Source organism: Mus caroli, unplaced genomic scaffold (assembly GCF_978045245.1).
Source record: "Mus caroli unplaced genomic scaffold, Mus_caroli_1 scaffold_18, whole genome shotgun sequence".
NCBI lineage: Eukaryota > Metazoa > Chordata > Mammalia > Rodentia > Muridae > Mus > Mus caroli.
The window spans coordinates 56,051,246-56,057,245 of NW_028227273.1; positions in this window are offsets into that span (position 1 = coordinate 56,051,246).

A 6,000-nucleotide genomic window follows, 5' to 3' on the forward strand; every position below is an offset into this window, starting at 1 on the left:
ACTCTCCCCAGGAGACTTTCTAGTTTTTTTCTCACTGAAGTGTGTCAGGAGGCTGTCTGAATCTCCTCTTGAGAGTCAGACTGGACAGCTCTATCAGAGTTTGTAGACAAATGCTAATTTGGAAGGAAAAAAAGTAAATGTAATTGGTGAACAAATCACAAATAAATGTAATGAATGATGCAGTTTAATGATAAGTGTTGTTGTATGCTCTCTTCATCCTGTGATATGAAATAAATTGTACTATTATAATTTCTTATTTGGTCATTGGAAAATATTAATATAAATTATTCAAGTTTTATATTTTTCAAGTATTTCTAAAATAATCATGAAAACTACATAATTTTCTTTCATGTCATCTTCTTTTGATGAAACTAATACGTTTTCTATTTATTATAAATTATTTAGATTAATAAATTTGACACCTTCCTAGTTGTATGTGATTTTGGCTATGTCTCTAATTGTTTTTATCAAAAATAGGCTCAAAATAAGAGAAAAATGTTGAATATTAATGTGGTAGATATGAGTAAGTTACTGAATGCTTATTAGGAAGAAAAACCAATAGCTGAATATCTAAGTTTCTAATGATGTAAAATAGGAATAATAGGGAGAATGAGTCTTTTGAGTGGAACTTTCTCTTTGTTATCAGACTCTGCAGTGACTAAGCACAGTCATATCTATGACAGCCCACATACAGCACATGTTATTTCAGCCTTAGACATTAGAATTCATATATTTTTGCATATAGTTTTTCTGAATTTAAGCATAATTGCTTTAAATTAATTTTAACTTAGATATTAGTAGTTATTATTCTGAGATGAGATATGGAGCCAAGGGAATTTCCATTGGTTTTACAGGAAGTTGAACAATGTTATTTTTTTTTCTCCTTCATAGACCCTTGCTCCTGTCAATGACAGAATAAGAGTTAATTCATGAACTGTCATAACTCCATTTAGTTTGAGAACATATCTCAGTTTCTTTTGTATCTAAGTGCATCTGTAACTAATTCTGGACAATAGGATGAAAAGTACAATTAGTTAAATTACACCATATTTGTCGATTGTTTCATTTCCTATGTTAATCAAATCTTTTTTTTTTTTTTTTTGTAAAACCTTATTTATGGTGAACAATCCTACAAATCTACTCATACAAAATCATAAGCTTGGGCTTGAGAAAAATCCAGCAGGAAAATCTTCAGAGGGTTTGCATTCTACCCTAACACCCATATGCAGCTCTAGGAAATCTGTTGCTTCTGCACTCTTGGCACTCATATTTAGGTGCAAACAATTCTCTCTCTCTCTCTCTCTCTCTCTCTCTCTCTCTCTCTCTCTCTCTCCCTGATCCCATCAATTTCATTAACTTGAAAGAAAGATTATAATACTATCCAGAGGTAGTTGTATGCCCCTGTAATCCTATCATTTGGAGAGTCAAAGATAAAGATTGGATTAGGAGTTCAAGGCCAGCCTCACTTATGTAAGATGTTAGAGTAATCATATTATGATGGAAATGGTAATGCACACCTTTAATCCCAGCCATGTGCACGCAGAATTAGGTGGATCTCTGTGACTTCAAGGCAGGCCTAATCTACAGATGGAGTTCCAGGACAACCATGACTACATAGAGATACTATCTCCAAAAATCAAAAGAGGAAAAAAAATTCGGAAGAGATTTTTATGTGACCAGCAAAGAAAATATAATTTAATTTGAAGGTTCCTTGTGCAACCTTGCTAAAGTGTATTTGTTCCTGGAGTCTTATTACATGTCTCTTTTTGCTACTTTGCCTAAGCTCCAGCATCAGACCCCACTACAAGCCCCCATTCAACGTCCCTTGAATTCATGGATAAAACACAAACACACAGTTGTCCGTTTTCAACTTGCCTTCTTGATGCAATTGTTGGGTACTACTACCTCCCACCTGGAAAAACCTGCCCTTATTATTACTCTTAGCTCTGCACCTTCAATCTGCCTTAAACTTTAGTGGCTAGTTCCATCTAGCTTCTTACCACCAACTGTAGGAGCAGTCTATGTGGCCACTCCATTTTTAGATCTCACAGGACTCTTCAACCCTTCCTCATCAGAAGCCTGGAAAACTCTGTCTCTCCTTCCTTACATCTCACTTTTACTCCAGGGACCACCTTCTGCCCAGCCATTGTCCTCAGCAATGGTCCAATGGCTTTCTTTAATGGCAGATCAAGAACCAACTGGGGAACAGTACCTTAGCATCAGAACTGCCCCTACAGAGTCTTATTCAAAAAAGTCTTCATCTATGCCATATGCCTTACTTTCTCTTGTATTAGGATCAGGGTACCTGAACTTATGTTGAGATCTTTGATCCATATGAAATTATGTTATGTGCAGTATAAAATATAAGGATTGAATTCCACTTTTTTTCTGCATTATAAAGTCCAGTCTCTCCAATACTATTTGTTAAAGAATCTCTCCTTATTTTGGTGCACATACACTTTGCGTCTTTGTAAATTTACCAAGTGGGTATAGAACTATGGGCTTATAGGTGAGTCTTCAGTTCTATTTCATTTTTATCTGTCTGGTATTATGCTAGAATCATACTGTCTTTATTATTATATCACTGTATTGTAATATTAAATCAGTTTGAATATATTTAATTTTTTTAGAAATTGCTTTGGCTAAACACAGTCTTTGGTATCTCTATAAATTTTTTGGATTTGTTTTCAGTCTGTGAAAAATGACACTGAGATTTTGACTGTAGTTGCACTGGACTTATATATTGCCCTTGTAAGGTGTCTATTTTCACATATTGGTTCTTTGAACCCATGAACATGGAAAGAAAGCCTTACATCTTCTACTGCGTTCTTTAATTTCTTGTTGTAGAGCCCTTTTGTTGATTAGGTTTATTTCCATGCATTATTTTTTTAGAGGTGATTGAACATGGGCTTGTTTTCCTGATTTCTCTTTCAATCTATTTTATGCCAGTACATAAGTAAGCTCTTGGTTTTTGTATGTTATTCTTTGTTCTGAAACTTTGCTGAAAGTGTTTTAAAACACTATAGTGGTTTTGTTAGAAAGCTACTGTAAAGCAAAGGAACCTATGAAGCAAATGAAGATGTAGCCCACAAAATGTGAGAACATTCTTGTCATCTATTCATAAGACAGTTGATTAGTATTTAGAACCTTGTTTTTCAGCTTTCCTAATACTTCCACTCTTTAATGCAGTTCATCATGTTGTGGTGACCTTACCCATGATAAAATTATTTTGTTGCTACTTCATATCTATAATCCTGTTGCTGTTATAGATTTTAGTGCAAATATCTGACATGCAGGATATCTATTAATATGCAAGCTTCAAGAGGGTCAAACCCAGAGATTGACAACCACTAATCTAGGACATAAAAAGAATTAAAAATAAAAGAGTAAACATTAAGATGACAATGTGCCGCTGCCCCCAATATCTTGCCTATCATCTTCTCCTGGAACATACTTACCATTGGCAAACTGTGCCCTGTCCCTTGCACTCCATTTTCTGACCCACAACTCCACTTACATTCTTGAGGACCTACTAGCACCAGGGACATCTAGCTCTGTATGCATTCCCAGAGACCTACTGTCATCAGGTACAAGAGGGGAGGCCTCTCTCCATATTATCCTGTCTGCCAGGTTCCACCTGGAACAAACCTAGCAGAAAGGAGCTGTGCCCTATCCACTGAGCTCCATCTTCTAACCCATAGCTCTGACTGCATTCCTGAGGTCTATAGGTACTTGAAGACATCCAAGTAAGAACGCTCTAACCCCAATTTCCTACTTGCCACAGCAATGCTGAGCCCTGCTACTTGCACTCTATGTTCCATCCAACAGCTCTCCCAACATCCCTGGAGGCCTTCAGCACTAGGGATATCCAGATAAGACCTTGCCTGTACCCAAATCCCCTGCTTGTTGCTTCTTCCCTTGAGCATACCCAGGAGTTATGAGTTGTGCCCTATCCCCTGCACTCTTATTTTCTGTTGCTCAACTCTGCCTGCATTCTCTGAGGCCTTCAGACACCAGAAACAGCCAGGTAAAACTCTTCCCTCCCTATTCCCTGCCTATCAAGTCCCCCTAAAGCACAACTAACAGCTCTAAACTGCAATCAATCCGCTTTTCTCCATTTTCCAGTGCACAACTCTTCCTGGATTCCTGGAGAGCTTCCTACATCAGAGACAACCAGATGGCTAAAGGTCAGTGTAAGAATACAATCAACAAGAGTCAATAATACCACTAGATCCATTCAAGTACTGTATAACCTGGATAATAGAGCTGAATCACAAGAAAAGCTAATAAAGCTGACAGAGATCCTTAAAGAGGAAATGGATAAGTTCCTTTAAGAAATACAGAAAAGGACGCGGGACCTGAGACTGCTCTGGTTGGGGAGAGAGAAATCCGGCCTACATAGGGCCACAAGCCTCTTCCGGTCAGAAAAGCACCGGGGCAGCTAGGGCGCAGGGTCGGCTGACACTCACCAGCTACCCACAACACCCGCCACAGGATCTTAAGACTTCTGGTGAGTGGAACACAGCTTCTGCTCTAATCCAATTGCGTGCAGGACCTGAGACTGCATTAGTTAGGGAAGCAGAAAACCGGCCTGAGTAGGGCCACAGGACTCATCCGGCCAGATCAGCGCCGGGGTAGCTAGAGCGCAGGGTTGCCTGACACCTGCCAGCTACCCACAACCCCCGCCACAGGATTTTGGGACTGCTGGTGACTGGAACACAGCTTCTGCTCCAGTCCAATCACGCAGGACCTGAGACTTCTCTGGTTGGGGAGAGAGAAATCCGGCCTACATAGGGCCACAAGCCTCTTCTGGTCAGAAAAGCACCGGGGCAGCTAGGGCGCAGGGTCGGCTGACACTCACCAGCTACCCACAACACCCGCCACAGGATCTTAAGACTTCTGGTGAGTGGAACACAGCTTCTGCTCCAATCCAATTGCGCGCGGGACCAGAGACTGCATTAGTTAGGGAAGCAGAAACCGGCCTGAGTAGGGCCACAGGCCTCATCCGGCCGGATCAGCACAGGGGTAGCTAGAGAGCAGGGTCGCCTGACACCCACCAGCTACCCACGACCCCTGCCACAGGATTTTGCTGGTGAGTGGAACACAGCTTCTGCTCCAGTCCAATCACGCGGGACCTGAGACTGCTTTGGTTGGGGAGGCAGAAATCCGGCCTACGTAGGGCCACAAGCCTCTTCCGGTCAGAAAAGCACCTGGGCAGCTAGGGCGCAGGGTCGACTGACCCTCGCCAGCTACCCACAACACCCTCCACAGGATCTTAAGACTTCTGGTGAGTGGAACACAGCTTCTGCTCCAATCCAATTGCACGCGGGACCAGAGACTGCATTAGTTAGGGAAGCAGAAAACCGGCCTGAGTAGGACCACAGGCCTCTTCCAGCTGGTCCAGCACCGGGGTACCGCCAGCTACCCACGACCCCCACCACAGGATTTTGAGACTGCTGGTGAGTGGAACACAGCTTCTGCTCCAATCTTTAAACAGTGACAACGATAACAACTAACCCCAGAGATTACCAGATGGCAAAAGGTAAACGTAATAATCTTACTAAAAGAAACCAAGACCACTCACCATCATCAGAACCCAGCACTCCCACTTCGCCCAGTCCAGGGCACCCCAACACACCGGAAAAGCTAGACACGGATCTAAAAGCATATCTCCTGATGATGGTAGAGGACATCAAGAAGGACTTTAATAACTCACTTAAAGAATTACAGGAGAACATGGCTAAAGAGTTACAAGTCCTTAAAGAAAAACAGGATAACACAATCAAACAGGTAGAAGTCCTTAAAGAAAAACAGGATAACACAATCAAACAGGTAGAAGTCCTTAAAGAAAAACAGGAAAACACATCCAAACAGATGATGGAAATGAACAAAACCATACTAGACCTAAAAAGGGAAGTAGACACAATAAAGAAAACCCAAAATGAGGCAACACTGGAGATAGAAACCCTAGGAAAGAAATCTGGAACCATTGATACGAGC